The sequence below is a fragment of the Elephas maximus genome, chromosome X (genome assembly GCF_024166365.1).
Source record: "Elephas maximus indicus isolate mEleMax1 chromosome X, mEleMax1 primary haplotype, whole genome shotgun sequence".
Classification (NCBI taxonomy): Eukaryota; Metazoa; Chordata; class Mammalia; order Proboscidea; family Elephantidae; genus Elephas; species Elephas maximus.
In genome coordinates, this window is record NC_064846.1 from 37,510,772 (window position 1) to 37,530,827 (window position 20,056).

At 39.6% G+C, this 20,056-nt stretch overlaps 1 protein-coding gene across 5 annotated transcripts in view; it reads left to right on the forward strand.

Moving 5' to 3' along the window:
• Nucleotides 1–20,056, forward strand: part of LOC126068936 (A-kinase anchor protein 17B-like) — a 119,223-nt gene that overhangs the window by 26,883 nt on the left and 72,284 nt on the right. For 4 of the 5 annotated variants that reach the window (XM_049871711.1, XM_049871710.1, XM_049871715.1 and 1 more), the window contains 2 exons: nt 12,661–12,800; nt 17,600–17,699. The gene's annotated coding sequence lies outside the window, so the exon portion shown is untranslated. Of the gene's footprint in view, nt 1–1,592; nt 2,803–12,660; nt 12,801–17,599; nt 17,700–20,056 lie in introns of those variants that run through there. The other variant, XM_049871712.1, reaches the window with a different exon arrangement.

Here is a 20,056-nt window from a genome sequence, read left to right on the forward strand (position 1 = left end):
AAATCCTTTGCCCATTTATGACTGGATCATTTGTATTTTTGTTGTTAATTTGTCAAAGTTTTATATATATTTTGATTATTAGATTCTTGTCAGATATATATGTTTGTGCTTTTGTTATTATATTAGATAATCCATTTTTGAAAGCTAGGCCAGATAGCGCTGCCCCTCCTTGTTCTTCTGAAACTTTTATGGTTTTAGTTTGCACATTTAGGTTCTTAACCCATTTTAAATTTGTTTTTGCGTATGGTGTGAGGTGTGGATCCTGTTTCATTTTTCTACATGTGGAAATTCAATTTTTCCCATACCATTTATTGAAAAGACTCTTCTTTCCCCAGCAAATGGATTTAGCACTCTTGTCAAAAAATAGTTGACCAAAGATGTGTGGGTTTATTTCTGGACTCTCAATACTTTTCCATTGGTCTGTTTGTCTATTGTTATTCCAGTACCAGGCTGTTTTGATTATTGTAGCTGTATCTAAAAAAACAAACCTGTTGCTGTTGAGTCAATTCTAACTCATAACAACCCTATAGGGCAGAGTAGAGCTGCCTCACAGGGTTTACAAGGAGCAGCTGGTGGATTCAAACTGCTGACCTTTTGGTTAGCAGACAGGCTCTTAGCCACTGCGCCACCAGGGCTTCAACCAAACCCATGGTCATCGAGTCGATTCCAACTCATAGCGATGCTGTAGGACAGAGTAGAACTGTTTCATAGGGTTTCCAAGGAGTGGCTGGTGGAATATGTTTTAAAATCAGGAAGTGTGAGTCCTCCTACTTTGTTCTTCTCTTTCAACAGTGTTTTAGCTATTCAAGGCCTCTAGCCATTCCATATAAATTTGAGGATTGCTTTTTCTTTTTTGTAAAGAAGGCTGTTGGAATTTTGATCAGGATTGTGTTGAATCTATAGATTGCTTTGGCTAGTATTGACATCTTGCCAATATTAAGTCTTCCAATCCATGAACATGGAACATCTTTCCATTTACTTAAGTCTTCTTTAATCTCTTGCAGCAGTGTTTTATAGTTTTCATTGTGTAAGTCCTTTACGTCCCTGTTGTTTTATTTTCTAATTGAAATCTAAAGTCCATCTGGAATGTAATTTTGTATAGGCAGTGAGATAGGGATCCACCTTGTGAGTTAAAGATCTTTGACTATGGGTAAAGAAGCTAACTGAAATGAGCTTAATGAGAAAAAAAGGGAATTTACAATACGAATATGGAGTATTTTTCTGGTACTCCAGGTCTGAAATGGAGCTTAATCTTCAAAAAGGCTGGAATCTGGAGAGGAAAAGTTGAGAGGAAGGCAAATAGTAATTTCTTTCCACCTCTCATCTCTGCTTCCTTCAGAGCATTTGCTTCATTCATGTCTGTCTGGATTAGTTTTGTCTGGTAATTGCTCCTGCTGGTGGAGGATGACTATGCCATAGCTCAGCAACTAAGGTTTTAGGTCAGCTCTATTCAAAACTCCAACATTTCAGACTGGAAGAGATTCTGATAAGCTCATCTCAGGTCAAGGGTTCACCTCTGATCCATTCACAGGTTACATTCAGGAGATATGGGTTACTTAATAATACATATGGCTGTTGTGGGCCCAAGGAACCCTGGTGGTACAGTGGTTAAGTGCTTGTCTGCTAACCTAAAGGTTGGCGGTTTGAACCCACCAGCTGTTCCACAGGAGCAAGATTTGGCAGTCTGCTTCCGTAAAGATTACAGCCTTGGAAACCCTATGGGGGCAATTCTACTTTGTCCTCTAGGGTCTTTATGAGTCAAAATTGAATCGACGGCAATGGGTTTGGTTTTGGTTGGTTGTGGGCTCATCCCTGAAACTCTTTGGATTGTAACGGGGAAGATAGAAGATGGAAATTCTCTAGGAGTAATCATTGTGACCTGGACAGAAACATCTATTACACCATTTGCCCCAGCTTATCCCCACTAATGGTCTATTCACTCTTCTACTCTCCTGGACGACTGTTGCCCATTGCATTAACAGCAGCAGGCCAACATGGTTTAACTGCTAAAGAAGACTCACAGGACCCAAAATGGCAATGCTTACAAATGTACAGTTTATTTTAGCACAAGGATACAAAATAACAAGGACACACACATGACAGCCAAAGGCTGGTTTACAGCAAGGGGTTTAGAGAGGTCAGGTGCAGAATCCTGTTGCCCTCCTTTATAAAGGCTGTGGAAGGACACGCTTTCTCACTCAGACCAGGAAGCACTGATGTGTATGTAAAGCACCTCAAAACCAAGCAGCCTAAAATGGAATGCAAATGGAGTCCAAAATGGAGCCTTGGTAGTTAAAAAAAAAAAAAAAAGTATTTTGCTGGTCACATAGGTATATTTCTGCTATGTTACCTGCCTCAACACTAGATCCCGGGAAGGAGGGGGAGTTGTGTAATCATTCCTTTTCTGAGTTGTTCCTCTCCCATTAACATAAACTCACTGCCCCCTAAGTTTTCTGTCTAATCTTTCGACTTGCTATTGTTAACTTGATCACATATAGATAGGTCTTAAAAGGGCACAATGTTCAAGGCAGACATTCTTTGCTAGTTAGGCCAAACTGTTGTTTGGTTTAAAGAAGACTTCGGGGGATATTTTTGGTTTAACGTTTAAAGATTATCTCAGGGCGGTAGTTTTGGGGGTTCATCTAGCCTCAGTGGTTCCAAAAAGTCAGGATTCTATGAGATTTTGAAATTCTGTGCCACATTTCCCCCCTTTTGATCAGAATTCTTCTATAGAATCTTCAATCAAAATGTTCAGTAATGGCAGCCGAGCACCGTCCAGTTCTTCCGGTCTCATGGCAAAGGGTATCATAATCTTTTAATTATTATGGCTTTATAATGCATTTTATTACCTGGTAGAGTTAATCCTCACTTATTACCCTTCTTTTCCAGGATTTAATGCAATTTATCATAATTTTGTCAAATTCCTCATTTTTCTCTTCAAAAAATTTCTTTTTGCACAACTGGACTAAAGCAAAAGCTAAGAACTTTCCTGAATGCAACCAAACACTTTGAGAGACAGAATAGCTGGGGCTGGGGTCTGGGGACCATGATTTGGGGGGACATCTAGGTCAATTGGCATAACGAAGTTTATTAAGAAAACGCTCTGCATCCCACTTTGGTGAGTGGCGTCTGGGGTCTTAAAAACAAGCGAGCGGCCATCTAAGATGCATCAATTGGTCCCAACCTACTTGGAGCAAAGGAGAATGAAGAACACCTAAGACACAAGGAAAACATGAGCCCAAGAGACAGAAAGGGCCACCAGAGACTCCATCAGCCTGAGACTGGAAGAACTAGATGGTGCCCAGCTACCACCGGTGACTGCCCCGACAGGGAACACAACAGAGGGTCCCTGATGGAGCAGGAGAAAAGTGCAATGCAGAACTCAAATTTTAGTAAAAAGACCATACTTACTGGTCTGACTGAGACTGGAGAGACCCCAGAGGTCATGGTCCCTGGACTCTCTGTTAGCCCAAAACTAAAACCATTCCTGAAGCCTACTCTTCAGTCAAAGCCTTAGACTGGACTATAAAACATAAAATAATACTCGTGAAGAGTGTGCTTCCCAGTTCAATCAGATACAGGAGACCAAATGGGCGGCTCCTGTCTGGAGGCAGGATGAGAAGGCAGGAAGGGACAGGAACTGATTGAATGGACGCAAGAAACCCGGAGTGGAAAGGGAGAGTGTGCTGTCACATTATAGGGATAACAATTAATGTCACATAACAATATGTGTATAAATTTTTGTATGAGAAATTAACTTAAGCTGTAAACTTTCACCTAAAGCACACACAAAAAAATTTTTTTTAAAAAGGATCAAAAAAATTCTTTTTGGAATTTTGATTGTGTTTGTGTTGGGTTTCTAGATTAACGTATGGAGAAATAACATTGTTAATAATATCGAGCCTTCCTGTTAAGAGCAAGATGTGTCTCCATTTACTGAAGTCTTATTTGATAGTCCTTAATAGTTTTATAGTTTTCTTCAAGAGGTCCTGCATTTTTCTTGTTTAGTCCTAGATATTTTATGCATTTTATTGCTATTGTGAATGGGATAATTTCTAGTATTACAAATTCTAACTGGCTGTCAACTCTTATGTGATAATCTCATAACCAGTCACCTCAGATAAAAAGTCTGAGGAAAAATGTAAATAGTACATTTTTTTTTTACTTGTTTTGCTTCCCTAACAGGGATGCTTGACATGTCTATTTCTGCATATTGATATTTTAACAACTTAACAGGTTTTTTTTGATCTGACAGATTTCATAAATCTGTTTTTCAGTAATTAAAGTTCCGATGCTCTGTTTGGTTTTCCTTACTTTGGATACTTAACTGAGTTCAAATTTACCTCCAAAACACCTGCATTACTTTACGAAAGCAGCAAGAATTGAGAACTCTTTATTCTGTAGGTAGTGAACAGCTTTTTGAAATTTGACTTGTCAGTCATTAAGAAAATTACTTGGACAATTCAGTTCATTTCAAAACTCTTATGTCAGCTTTTAGATTAAAAGTAAGTTCAACTTGCAGTATTCGAACAACTGTGGAAGCCGGTTCATTAATGGGCCAATAGTGTTTCGAAGCCATGCAAGGCAAAAACATCTCACCAAAAACATCTTTCAAAAAACTCACAATTAAAAAATATTTTTGGAATGGAATCACTTTATTTCAAATCTGCTTTATAAATTGAATGAACTGAAATGTATTCAAAACTAGAAAACCGTATTGCTACCATTTGATGTGATTTGCATGATATAAATGTCATATTTTGCAAAAGGCCTGGAAAAGCCCATAATAGGCTGTCTTATTCATGTTTGCAGAGGTCTTAGAGAAGCACATGGTCCCATTAGTCCCTAGGCATTGTCAGGCCAAATACGCAGAAGCATTCATCAAATACACAGGAGTCTCAATTAAGCAGTAGTTTTGGCCCATAATATAAAGAGAAAAGTGCCTTGATTAAAGCTGGGGGTAAGGAGGGGATAGAAACCACACCAATTTGAGCAATTTGGCCCCTTTGCAGATGTCTGATTAGCTATGAAAAGGGAACATGTTCTTTCTAAGCTTTGGGTTAATAATCGTAAAAGCTATTTCTGTGACTCTTGTTAAAAAACAATCAGATGTGACACCATAGGTATAAACCTTTAAAAGAAAAGAGTGAAAGCTGAGGCCACATTTTAAAAAACCAAACTCTGTATAAAAACACCATAAAAAAAAACCCAAACCCAGTGCCGTCGAGTCGATTCCGCTATAAATAATGTCAAAAGTAAAACAACGTATTGGGGAAAAAAATTTGCAACATATATGCCATAGTTCTAACAAATTTATTAAAAAGAAGACACACACTCAAATAGAAAAACAGCAAAGAACCCAGTCATGATACACAGGAAAAACAAACAGAAATAAACATAGAAAGAGCCGTTGTGCTTCACAGGCGATCACAAACATGCCAATTAAAATAACATTACTATTTTAAAAACGTATTAGGGTGGCCCAGATTAAAAGATTATTAGTATCGAGTGCTTATAAAGGTGTGGGGAAAAGACATTCTCATCCATTCTTGATGAGAAAGTCAATCGATGAAATCTCTTGGAGGGCAATTTGGCAACGTGTCAAAACTGAAATGTGCATACTCTTTATTTAGCAATTCCAGAATTCAGAAATATATCTTAGAAGGATATTTTTGTACATAGGCACAAAAATGTATGTTTAAAGATATTCGCTGCAGCCTTGTTTATAATTGTCAAGAAGGTAACAGGCTAAATGTGCATCAAAAGGGAACTTCATAAATAAATTATGGCACTCCTTACACTAAGCAACTTTTTAAAATAATGAAGTAGATCTATATGTGCTGATAGTAAAAAATCCCAAGGTCTGTTACTGAGACAAGCAGATTTCAAAACACAATGTATGATCACAGTCTCCAGGTCTACTCCTTCCATTCTCAGACTCACTCCAGCCAACTCTTGGCAATTTCTCTGTTGCCATGGACTTCCATGATGCTGAATTACTTGAAATAATTGATCACCCCTTCCACCTGGAAACATCTTTTTCACTTGGCTTCTCCACACTCTTCTAGTTTCTTTCGACCTCACTGGTTGCCTTTTCTCATTCTCCTTTATTCATCCCTCTTCCTTTCCTCAACCTCTAAACTTTACGGTGTCCCAGAGCTCCACCCCTGGTCCTTTCCTTTTCTCTCTGTATACTGGCTTCATATCCAATCTCATGGTTTCAAATACAACCCATGTACTATTGATTCTCTGGTTTACTTCTTTAGCCAGGATCCTTTTTCCTGAACTCTAGACTTATATATCCAGTTGCCTACTTTGTATTTCCTCTTAGCTGTGTAATAATAATCATAAATAAAAAACAAAGGTAAACAACCAGTTGCCATTGGTTTAGTCGACCCTGACTCATGGCAACCGCATGTGTGTCAGAGTAGAGCTGTGCTCCATAGGATTTTCGATGGCTGATTTTTTGGAGGTAGATCACCAGGCCTCTCTTTTGAGATGCTTCTGGGTAGATTCGAACCTCCAGCCAACCTTTAAGTTAGCCACTGAGTGTGTTAACTGTTTGCACCACTCAGGGACTCCAGCTGTCTTTAAAAAAACACACACAAAACTCGTTGCAGTCGAGTTGGTTCCAACTGCTGGCGACCCTTGTGTCACAGAGTAGAACTGCTCCATAGGGTTTTCTTGGTTGTGATCTTTACAGAAGCAGGTCCCCAGGCCTTCTAGTAGTCAAGTGCAAACCGTTTGCACTACCCAGGGACCTCCAGCAGTGTAAACGTCATCTTAAACTTCTCATGTCCCAACCCGAACTTCTGATTTTTACCTCTGAACCTTCTCTCCAGTCTTCTACATCCTAGCAAATGGTAACTCCCCTCACCCAGGTTCTCAGGCTAAAACCCATGGCAACATTCTCAATTTTCTTCTTCTCATACTCCACCTCTAATACCAAATTTACTATGAAGCTAATGGAATTTAAGTGTTAGAGCCCCTCACTTGCAGTGGCCCCTTATAAGGCCTAGCAGTGGGATCACATGCTTTTGTAATATTTGCAAAAGTAAAATGTTTCAATTGCAATCAGTTAAGACAACAGTCTTGTTCCACTCCAACTTCCCCTCTGTCATATTTGTCCTCATGTCGGGGTTGGCACTGGAGTGGCTGTGGACAGTTCTGGGGTCACGCAAAGGGGTAGTTGAATTGAGGTTACATTTAGTTTGGGTTTGATCAGATATATTTACATGGCTTGTGGTCACTTTCATGTAGAGTTAAGCCATTATAAGCCACCCCTGTAGCAATAGCCTCCAGGAAAACTCCTACCAGTGCTGACCAATGGAGCAGGGCCAGAGATCGTATCTTGATACTAACGCATCCGACAGCACTCAGAGTTGGAAGTATGTGTAGTGAAAGAGAAATGAGATTTGGAATGTACTGGGCGAGAAACTAGTCTGTGGAAAATTCTTCCATTCACTGGACATGTAAAACTATACATGAAGAATTCAGTACTGCCTAGTCAGATGGGACTTTTCTTCTGTCACTAATATACATGGTAATGCAACATGCACAATTATAAATACACCATGAATTTCAAAATATTTTTATAAAAGTCTTGTGAAATAGAATTTATCAGAAATCTTGTGTTTGCAGAGCGCAAGCCTGTAGCAGTATTGCAAATAGTGGCTTTGTCTGTGTATGAAGTTGCATGTTTTATGCATCTCAACAGGTTGGATTATGTTTTAGGAGATCTGACTCATCTTCTTCTGATGAAATCTGGTAGTTTCAGATGAAACAGCACATAAAATTGTCAGAGATTTACAGCAAAATCGCCTGAGGAAACAAGTGTTCCAATCACAAAAAGCTGAAGCGTATTAATCAATAATTCAATGTATGAAGTGTTAAGAGTGATTTGATTATACAATTACATACATACATAACTCAGTATGCTGCACTGTCAATTTTAAATATATTTGATTGCTCTTATAAATGTCTTATTTTCAAATTCATTTTGTATTTGCTTTTCAGAATTTTTGTTGAACCAAAATTTTAAATCTGACAGGAAGGAAGGACCCTAGTGGAAGCCAAATGTATAAACTGAAAGACTAGTGTGTCAAAACACACTTATTAAGATCACAAAGGCAATTAAAAACTATCGATGATGAAAAACAATAAAAAGTGTCAATAATAAAACACTAATTTTGATCAACCAAGCTTGAGGAAGATTGAATTTTCTATTCTCTCTGGAGAAAATATTACAAAATCATCGTGGGGGGAGATGAATGAAGAATTTGCAATCAACAGTACAGGAAAAAGGTTTTATAGGGTTTGTCAGGAAGTTAATTACTTAAAATATTATTTTCCAAGATTTTCTGGTTGTATTATTTGTCAGATATTATAAGTTTATAATATGCTGTGATTTATTTTCTCATTTTAAATATATATTCATTTTTGTATCTCATTTTGTATTCTTCTTAACATGGCCCCAAATTGTATGAACTTCAGTCTCCGCAAAGCCTAGCTCTCCCTGGACCTATATCCAGTCCTTCAGCAAATACTGCTGGCTCTACCTTTAATGTATGTGCAGAACCCCAATGCTTCTCCCCATCTTCACTGCTACCACCCTGGTCCCAGCCACCATCCTCTGTCACCTCGATTATTGCAAAAGCCTCCTAGTTTTGCTTCCTGCTTCTTGTATTACCCTCCTTCAGTCTAATCTCACCACAGAAGTCAGAGTGACCCTTTTAAACTTAGTCATGCCATGTTCCTCCTTGGCTCAAAACTGTCCACTGGTTTCCATCCTCACACAGTATAGAATCCAAAGTCCTTTCTATGGCCTCCAAAGCCCTATGTGATCCGTGCTTCTCCATACCTCTCTAACCTTCTTTCCTACTTCTCTGCTCTAGTTTACTCCATTCCAGCCGTTCTGGCTTTTTCGCTGTTCCTTGAGCATGCCAAACATATTCCTGCTTTGGGACATTGGCATTGCTTTTTTTATGGCCCCTGCCTGGAATGATCTTTCTCCACATAGCTGTATGACTTGTTTGCTGCTTCTTTCTAGTCTCTGCTCAAATGTCGCCTTATCAGTGAAGCCTTCCTTATATAAAATGACAACATCCCCAGCACTCGTTATCTCCTTTCCCTGCCTTACTTTTATATTTATCATTTATTCCCATAAAAAAAATTTTTAACATAATATGTACCTCCTTGGTTATTTGTTTACTTTCCTTCTCCCCCAATTAGAAGTAAACACCATACTGGGAAGGACTTTATTTTGTTCACTAGTGTATACTCGGCCCCTAGACATGTGCTTGGCCCATAGCAAGCATTCAGTAAATATCTGTTGAATTAATGAATGAAGAATGAATCCTATCTGCTAGCATAAGTATTTGAGTTAGAGGGTGAACATCTCTTTCTTCTTTACACGCTCAGTTAATGCCTGAATTTCTTACAACCAATATTTACTATTATAATTTTAAAAGGCCGTTTCCATTTTGGGAACAGACTAATCAGAAATTTATATTCATTGTCTAAAATGATAATTGAGAAAAGACTGTGTTCCTCTTCCTCGAACAGATTAAATGTGAAGCTGTCCAGCTTTTCAAATGATTCATTAGTGTGTTCTCCTGGGAGCCTAAATATTCAGTACCAGCTGTTTTCCTTACTCATATGTGAATTTAATATTTTACCTTGAGAAATTTGATGCCAAAGGAATAGTAAATATTTAACCACTTATGATATCATTTTAATTGGTTAACATTTTTTTTTCTTTACTTACAGTTTGACTATTTAACCATACTTTGCAGCTCTTGACATCATAATACAGGGAAGGGAGGGAGGAAAGAAATTGGCATGAATTGAGAAGCAAAGCAGTATCAGGTGCTTTGTGGACATGTACAAAACAAAAAACCAAACCCATTGTTGTCAAGTCAATTCTGACTCATAGTGACCCTGTAGGACAGAGTAGAACTGCCCCATAGGGTTTCTAAGGCTGTAATCTTTACAAAAGCAGATGGCCATATCTTTCTTCTACAGAGTGGCTGGTGGATTTGAACCAATGACCTTTTAGTTAGCAGCTGAGCGCTTAACCACTATGCCATCAGGTCTCCTATGTAGCATGTATAGTGACCTCCGTTTCCTTACATCCTAATCACTCATCAGTGCACTCCACGGTGACTTTCGTCATCTTCATTTCACGGAAAACGTTCTTGACAAGGTCATCAGTGATTTCCCTGTCACTAATTTCCAACAGCTTTTGTTAGCTTGACCTCCCAGCAGCAGTCAGTACAGATGATCATCTCCTTCTTATCAAACCCCTTCTTCCTTTGGCTTATCATCAGAGCTTTTGGATTCTACTTCCTAAGCATTTTTATTGTCTCTTCATATCCACTGTCATCACTTTAGCTAGTCTTGGCCACTATCACCTCTTGCCTGGGCTACTGCTGTAGCCTCTTAACTGACCTGTTTGCCTCCAGTCCCCTCACCCCCCATCCATTTCCCACTCAACTACAATGATCTTTTCCAATTATGATCACACCACTGGGCTTGGTTATAACTTCTCAATGGATTTCCCTTGCAAGACTTCATCTTGCTTACTTTGGACATGTCATCAGGAAAGACCAATCACTAGAAAATGATATTGTGTTTGGTGAAGTGGAGGGTCAGCAAAAACAAGGGAAATCCTCCATGAGACAATAGCTACAACAATGGGCTCAAATGTATCAAAGATTATGAAGATGGCATAGGACTCAACGGCAACTAACAGCAACAACAGCAAAGTTCGGTGTTCTTACTGTAGCCTACAGGCCCCTTTCACCACCTGATTCCTGCCTGCCCTGGCAAGCTCAGCTTGGGTCACTCTCCTTTTTGATCTTTGTGCTTGAGCACACACTCTTTCATCTCTGGATCTTTGCATATGCTCTTTCCTCTGTCTGGACCACTGTTTATTCATTTATTCATTCATTCATCCAACAAATATCAGTTGAGGGTCTATAAGGTCCTAGGCATCACTCTAAGTATTAGGGATACAGCAGGGACAAAATAAAGATTCCTGTGCTTGCAGAGCTTGCAGTTTATGAGAGGTAGAGAGATGAAAATTATAAATATAATAAGTAGACTGCATAGTGTTTTATGAAGTGATAAGGGCTATGGGATAAAGAAAAAGTAGAGAGCAAGGTAAGAGGGGTCAAAAGTTCAGAGGAGGGTAGCTGGGTGAAATCTTTAATGGGTAGGTTAAGATAGGCCTCATTGAGAGGGTGATATTTAAGCAAAGACTTGAAGGAGATGAGGGTCTAAGCCACGTGGATATCTGGGTGAAGTACATTCTAGGGAGAAGAAGCAGTCAGTACAAATCTATGAGGTGGGATCCTGCATGGTGTGTTTGAGGACCAGCAAGGAGGATCGTATGGCTGAAGTAGAATGAGCGAGGGGAAGTACAGTAGGAGATGGTGCTGAAGATACAGCTGGATGCTAGATCATGAAGGGCGTTGTGGGCCATTTTAAGGAGTTTGATGTTTTCTCTGAGTGAGCTGTGAAACTATTAGAGGGTTTTGAGCAGAGTAGTTATGTAATTTGGAGTCCCTGAGTGGTTCTTGGCTGCTAACTGAAAGGTTGAAGGATGGAGTCCACCCAGAAGCACCTTGGAAGAAAGGTCTAGAGATCTACTTCCAAAAGATTACAACCATTGTAAACCTATGGAGCACAGTTCTACTCCGAAACACATGGGGTTCTCACGACTCGGAGTCAACTCTACAGCAACTGGTTACAGGCAGTTATGTAATCAACTTTATATTATAAAAGGATCCCTCTGGCTGCTGTGTTGAGAATAGGTTGTAGTGAAAAAAGGGTACAGGGGCAAGAATAATGGTCAGAAGGCTATTACAGTAATCAAAGTGAGAGATGATGGTGGCTTGGGCCAGAGTTGGAGCAGTTGAGGTGGTGAGAAGGGGTTGGGTTCTGGATGTATTTTGACAGTATAGCCATCTGGACTTGATAATTGGATATAGGGTGGGAGGGGTCACATATAGCAGCATACCTTACATGTAGGACTTGAAGCTTATATAATTCATGGGGTCTTGTTTAAGGAAAATTAAGAAAAAGAATGTAAAACTAAGTGCAAGATATGTATTTGAAGTAAGAAAAAAATCACAACAATCAGTCAGACTTTGCCAGAACAAGATGGGTCAAATGCTCTAAGACATGATTTGATCCACTGGGATTCATAAAACATGCTATTTCACACACATACTTGTTGCTTGTAGAACTACTACAGGTTTGTGCCCTACAAATGTAGGAATTTTGATCATTTCTATTTAATAGGATTTCCATCAAAAAAGAAGAACAATGCTGCATTTATAATTGTGTATGCTACATCGTCAAGTATATTCTTAACAGGAGAGAAAATCTATTTTATCTAGGCATCAATAAGAACCAAATCCTCAGGATCAAACTGACAACAGCAACTTGAAAGATTAGATAGGAACCTAGGGAAAAGTGAGTTTATGTTAATGGGGGAGGAACAATTTGGAAAAGGAGGGTGAGAATGCTTGTACAACTTGAAGAATGTAATCAGTGTCACTGAATTGTACATGTAGAAACTGTTGAATTTGTGTATGTTTTGCTGTGTCTATGCTCAACAACAACAAAAACCGAATTCTCTGCTTATATTTCTAGAATTTGGAAGAATTTTCCACAGACCAGCTTCTGGCTGTGTACATTTCAAATTGCCTGTATACTACCAGTGCCAGGTACCATCGGACGGATTCACATCACAGTATGACTTCTGGTCCTCTGCTGTTCTGTCACAACACCAGGTAAGTCAGGACAGTGGGGTGTAAAGGAATGTTCCAGGAAACCAGGCCTTCCCTGTACCATGCTGCCCTGGGACAGCAGGCAGCATGACAGGAAGTGACTGAAAACCACCTAAATCTCACCAAAGCCCAGCTAAATGTATCCCCAACTCCATTTTATCTTAGTTGGATCCCAGAAATGCACATGAAGACTCCAATACCACCCAACACGAGGAGCAATATGATAGAAGGAAAGAAGTGGAGAGAGACTGCAGTCGAACTGACTGCAGTTGAAAGATCTTCCTTGTCCAAATTTTATAAAAATATAGGACTGTGTTAACACATTCCTAGGGACCTTTACAGGGACTTGGAAGGAGTTTTGGAATGTGAGGAGACCTGAAGCTAAAAGTTTCATTAGCTTCAAATGAAAAAGCTGGCACCAAGGAACCTTGGTGGTACAATGGTTAAATGCTGGGCTGCTAACCAAAAGGTCGAAAGATCAGTAGTTCTAAGCCACCAGCGTCTCCTCAGGAGAAAAGACCTGGTGGTCTGCTTCCATGGAGATTACAACCTAGGAAACACTATGGGGCAGTTCTACTCTGTCCTATAGGGTTGCTATGAGTCAGAACCGACTGGACAGCAAACAACAGCAAAGTGGCACTGGGTATGGGGTGTGGCAGAAAGAGAGGCATTAGGACAATTCCAAAGTTTGGGGCCTGAGGCGTAAGAAGGATGGCAGATGTTACCATTACTGAGATGCTGAAGATGGCAGGAGGAGCAGGTGGATGGAGGTGGGAGGGGGAGAGGAAAGATCAAGCGTACAGCTTGGACCATTTTAAGTTGGAGATGCCAAGCGGAGATGTCAAGTAGCTCTCCTCACCATTCCTTTTGCAGCCTGCTCTGAGGCTGGGGAAAGAACCACCTGAAATGATTAGAGGGCACTGTGCCTTTTTTTTTTTTTAGTGCTTTGCACTTAGGAAACTGTGGCGGCACATTACAATTTTGGATTTGTATAGGGTTGCTGGAAACCCTGGTGGCATAGTGGTTAAGAGCTATGGCTGCTAACCAAAAGGACACCGGTTCGAATCCATCAGCTGCTCCTTGGAAACCCTATGGGGCAGTTCTACTCTGTCCTTTAGGGTCACTATGAGTTGGAATAGACTCGACAGCAACCTGTTTGGTTTTTTTTATTTTTGGTGCCTTACACTTAAACACAGGGCCCCAAATAGTGCTTGTTCCCACTAGGCAGACCAGAAAAATTCAAAATTCACCAGGCATTGAATAATGCCTCAGGAAGGTCCCTCATTAGTGAGAAATAACTATCCCATTTAAGCACTGCTGCAAACCCACCTCAGCAATCATAAACCAAAAACCAAACCCATTGTCATCAAGTCGATTCCAACTCACAGCGACCCTATAGGACAGGGTAGAACTGCCCCATAGGGTTTCGAAGGCTGTAATCTTTACAGGGAGCCCTGGTGGCGTAGTGGTTAAGAGCTCAGCTGCTAACCAAAAGATCAGCAGTTCCAATCCATCAGCTGCTCCTTGGAAACCCTATGGGTTTCAGTGACCTCTTGCTTTCTTCATGGATGATGTCCTTGATGTCATTCCACAACTTGTCTGGTCTTTGGTCACTAGTGTTCAATGCATCAAATCTATTCTTGAGATGGTCTCTAAATTTAGGTGGGATATACTCAAGGTCATATTTTGGCTCTCATGGATGAATCTTCAGATAGTTATGCTGAGTGAAAGAAGCTAGATAAAAAGAGTACATAATGTATGATTCTGTTGTTGTTGTTAGGTGCCGTCGAGTCGGTTCCGACTCTTAGTGACCCTGTGCACAACAGAACGAAACACTGCCCGGTCCCGCGCCATCCTTACAGTCATCGTTATGCTTGAGCTCCTTGTTGCAGCCACTGTGTCAATCCACCTTGTTGAGGGTCTTCCTCTTTTCCGCTGACCCTGTACTCTGCCAAGCATGATGTCCTTCTCCGGGGACTGATCCCTCCTGACAACATGTCCAAAGTATGTAAGACGCAGCCTCGCCATCCTTGCTTCTAAGGAGCATTCTGGTTGTACTTCTTCCAAGACAAATTTGTTCGTTCTTTTGGCAGTCCATGGTATATTTAATATTCTTCGCCAACACCGCAATTCAAAGGCGTCAACACTTCTTTGGTCTTCCTTATTCATTGTCCAGCTTTCACACGCATATGATGATTGAAAATACCATGGCCTGGGTCAGGTGCACCTTAGTCTTCAGGGTGACATCTTTGCTCTTTAACACTTTGAAGAGGTCCTTTGCAGCAGATTTGCCCAATGCAATGTGTCTTTTGATTTCTTGACTGCTGCTTCCATGGCTGTTGATTGTGGATCCAAGTAAAATGAAATCCTTGACAACTTCAGTCTTTTCTCCGTTTATCGTGATGTTGCTCATTGGTCCAGCTGTGAGGATTTTTGTTTTCTTTATGTTGAGGTGCAATCCATACTGAAGGCTGTGGTCTTTGATCTTCATTACTAAGTGCTTCAAGTCCTCTTCACTTTCAGCAAGCAAGGTAGTGTCATCTGCATATGCAGGTTGTTAATGAGTTTTCCTCCAATCCTGATGCCCCGTTCTTCTCCATATAGTCCAGCTTCTCGTATTATTTGCTCAGCATTCAGATTGAATAGGTATGGTGAAAGAAAACAACCCTGACACACACCTTTCCTGACTTTAAAACAATCAATATTCCCTTGTTCTGTCCGAACAACTGCCTCTTGTTCTATCTAAAGGTTCCTCATGATTACAATTAAGCGTTCTGGAATTCCTATTCTTCGCAGTGTTATCCATAGTTTGTTATGATCCACACAGTCGAATGCCTTTGCATAGTCAATAAAACACAGGTAAACATCCTTCTGGTATTCTCTACTTTCAGCCAGGATCCATCTGACATCAGCAATGATATCCCTGGTTCCACATCCTCTTCTGAAACAGGCCTGAATTTCTGGCAGTTCCCTGTCGATATACTGCTGCAGCCGTTTTTAATGATCTTCAGCAAAATTTTGCTTGCTTGTGATATTAATGATATGGTTCTATAATTTCCACATTCGGCTGGATCACCTTTCTTGGGAATAGGCATAAATATGGATCTCTTCCAGTCAGTTGGCCAGGAAGCTGTCTTCCATATTTCTTGGCATAGACGAGTGAGCACCTCCAGCGCTGCATCTGTTTGTTGAAACATCTCAGTTGATATTCCATCAATTCCTGGAGCCTTGTTTTTCTCCAATGCCTTCAGAGCAGCTTGGACCTCTTCCTTCAGTACCATCGGTTCCTGACCATATGCCACCTCTTGAAATGGTTGAATATCGACTAATTCTTTTTGGTATAATGACTCTGTGTATTCCTTCCATCTTCTTTTGATGCTTCCTGCATCATTTAATATTTTTCCCATAGAATCCTTCACTATTGCAACTTGAGGCTTGAATTTTTTCTTCAGTTCTTTCAGCTTGAGAAACACCGAGTGTGTTCTTCCCTTTTGGTTTTCCATCTCCAGCTCTTTGCACGTGTCATTATAATACTTTACTTTGTCTTCTTGAGAGGCCCTTTGAAATCTTCTGTTCAGTTCTTTTACTTCATCAATTCTTCCTTTTGCTTTAGCTGCCCGACGCTCAAGAGCGAGTTTCAGAGTCTCCTCTGACATCCATCTTGGTCTTTTCTTTCTTTCCTGTCTTTTCAGTGACCTCTTGCTTTCTTCATGGATGATGTCCTTGATGTCATTCCACAACTTGTCTGGTCTTTGGTCACTAGTGTTCAGTGCATCAAATCTATTCTTGAGATGGTCTCTAAATTTAGGTGGGATATACTCAAGGTCATATTTTGGCTCTCATGGACTTGCTCTGATTTTCTTCAGTTTCAGCTTGAACTTGCATATGAGCAATTGATGGTCTGTTCCACAGTCGTCCCCCTGGCCTTGTTCTGACTGATGATATTGAGCTTTTCCATCATCTCTTTCCACAGATGTGGATTCTATCTATACAAAATTCTAGAAAATACAAACTAGTCTATAGCGACAAAAAGCAGATTAGTAGTTGCCTGGGAATGGTGTGGGGAAGAGAAAGAGGTGACTGAGATTACAAAGGGGTGTGAGCTAACTTTGGGGGGTCTTAAATATGCTCATATCTTGATCATGGTGCTGGTTTCACAAACCCACACCTTCGTCAAAATTTATCAAGTTGTACACTTTAAATATGTGCAGTTTATTGTATGTCAATTATTCCTTAATACAATGGTTTAAAAAGCCGTTAATCTATTTGGCTCTTTAAATGGATCTTTTAGCCTTACTAGACTTTTTTTTTTAACATTGTGCATTGGTCTTTTGGAAATTATTGTTTTGCTGAGGTATGCAGATCTTCCAAATGTTGACAGGTTTTACTACATGTTATCAGAAAGTCACATTTCTTAGTATCACCACAGATCTCGTCAGAAAATTCTTTAAACAGCAACAAAAATAAAAGAAATTCTTTTTAAAAATGGAAAAAAAAAAAAGGAACTTGATCCAACTTCTCACCAAACACAAAAGTCAGTTACAGATAGGTCACATATTTACATGTGAAAGGTAAAAAAATCAATTTTTTAGACAAAAAGAAAAAGAGTCTTTAAGCATCAGGAAGCTGTCAAGTTCATGGCGGTGGATACAGATTTCCAAAATTTGAATTTTTACTTGAAAGCCCAAATTTAATTATTGGTAGCAAATACTGTCAAGTATTAAGTGACAGACTGTCTTTGTTCATTTTTAAAAGGTGTCTGCCAGATGCCTAAATTTGAATAACCATGGTTTGTCTTTCAGTCATTCTTTCAAGAAAAAAATGGTGTTCCATGAAAAAACTAAATAGTTCAGCTCACAACAATCACCAAGTACTTTTCCTCAAGACGACCATCATACAGTGGTATGTAAGAGCCATGCTTTATGTATGCTTCCTATTTCATCGCACAGGGAGTAATTTTTAAAATGTACTCAGGGGTTGAGATTTAATAAAATGATTTTTTACTGTTCCGTCAAGGACTTTGTTTACTGTGAGTGTGTGGGGATGAGGAATGCAATGAATGCCTGTACAGTTGGTACCACTGCCTTGATTTGTGCTAAGGCGCCAGAAGTTTTATCCACCTTTGGTTTTGCACCATCAGTATAAATGTCAACATAGTGAAAAAAACAAATAGCCTCATAGTATTATTATGAACGTGGTTTTGACCATGAGGATCCTCTGTGAGGGTTTTGGAGAGAGTAGGTGTCCAAAGAGTATATATGTATATTTACTTATCAATAATTTTTAATTAAATGGTTAATTTTGATATAATTGTAGTTGTAATATGCAGTTGTAAGAAATAATACAGTGACATCCCATGAACCCTTTACCCAGTTCCTCCTAATGATATCAGCTTGCAAAGGTATATGGCAATGTTACAACCAGGATATTGACATTGATACAGTCAAGATACAGAACATTTCCATCACCACAAGGATCCCTCATGTTGCCTTTTATAGTCACACCAACTTCTCACCTGCGTCTCACGTTGTATATAACCCTTGTAACCACTAGTCTGTTGTCTATAAATTGGCCATTTCAAGAAAGTTTACAAATAGGATAATCCAGTATGTAACCTTTGGGATTAGTGTTTTTCACTTGGTATAATTTTCTGGAGATTGATCAGGTTGTTGCATGTGTCAATAGTTTGTTCCTTTTCTTTGCCTGGCAGTATTCCATGGTGTAGATATACTGCAATTGAACCAGTCACTTGTTGAAGGCCATCTGGATTGTTTATAGTTTTAGGATATTACAAATAAAGTTACCATAATCATTCTTGTATAGGTTTCTGTGTTAATATAAGTATTCTTTTCTCTGGGATAAACACACAGGAGTACAATGGCTGGGCAGTATGGTACTAGAATATTTAGGTTTTTTTTTTTTTATGAAATGGCCACGTTGTTTCCCAAAGTGGCTGTGCCATTTTATATTTCTACCAGCAATGTATAAGTGACTCAGCTTATCCCCATCCTGACCACCATTTGATATTCTCACTGTTTTTTATTTAAACCATTCTGATGGATGTATGGAAACCCAGGTGGTGTAATGGTTAAGAGCTTCGGCTGCTAACGAAAAGGGCGGCAGTTCGAATCCACCAGGAGCTCCTTGGAAACTCTATGGGGCAGTTCTACTCTGTCCTATAGGGTCACTACGATGGATGTGTAGTGATAGCTCATTGTGGTCTTATTTACGTTCGCCTAAGGGAAACCCTGGTGGTGCAGTGGTTAAGTGTTACGGCTGCTAACCAAAGGGTTGGGAGTTTGAATCCACCAGGCGTTCCTTAGAAACTCTGTGGGGCAGTTCTACTCTGTCCTATAGGGTTGCTATGAGTCGGAATCGACTCGACGGCACTGGGTTTGGTATTTTGGTTTTTAATGACTAAGGATATTGAACGTTTTTCATGTGCTTATATGTCATTTGTATATCTTTTTCTATGAAATGTGTCTTCATGTCTTTTGCCCATGTACTAACTGGACCGTTTGTGCTTTTTTTTTTTTTTGGCTGTTGAGCTTTGGAAGTTCTTTATATATAAATTACAAATTTTGAATGCTTATTACCTCCAGGCACAATATGATATCATTTTTGTATATTATTTTATTTTGTTTCCTAATAAACAATGAGTGAGGCATCATTATCTCAACTGAGGTTCAAAGAGGGTAAGGGACTTGGCTAAGCAAATAACAGAATTTAACCTGTCTCTATCACTCATGGTCTTTTCTAAGCTATCTTAATTTTATTTTATTAACTTTTTAAATTTTGCTTTACATCGTTGAGCTACATGTATTATTGTTTGTTTTATGGACCTGTCTAATCTTTCGCTGAAGGGTGAACCTCAGTTGTGACTTCATTAATGAGCTGAAACGGTATCCGGGGGCTGAAAGGGTATCGGGGTTTCTTTAGTCTCTGTCAGACCAGTGGTCTTTTTTTGTGAGTTTGAATTTCGTTCTACATTTTTCTCCAGCTCTGTCAGGGACCCTCTATTGTGATCCCCGTCAGAGCAGTTGGTGGTGGTAGCTGGGCACCATCTAGTTGTGCTGGACTCAGTCTGGTGGAGAGTGTGGTAGTTGCAGCAAAGACCATTTTTTTATGTTTAATTTTATTTTTGGTGAAAATATACACAGCAAAACCTGCCCCCATTTCATGGTTTCTAGACATAATGATTAGTGACATTGGTTACATTCTTCCATTGTGTCAATATTCTTCTTATTTTTGTTCTAGTT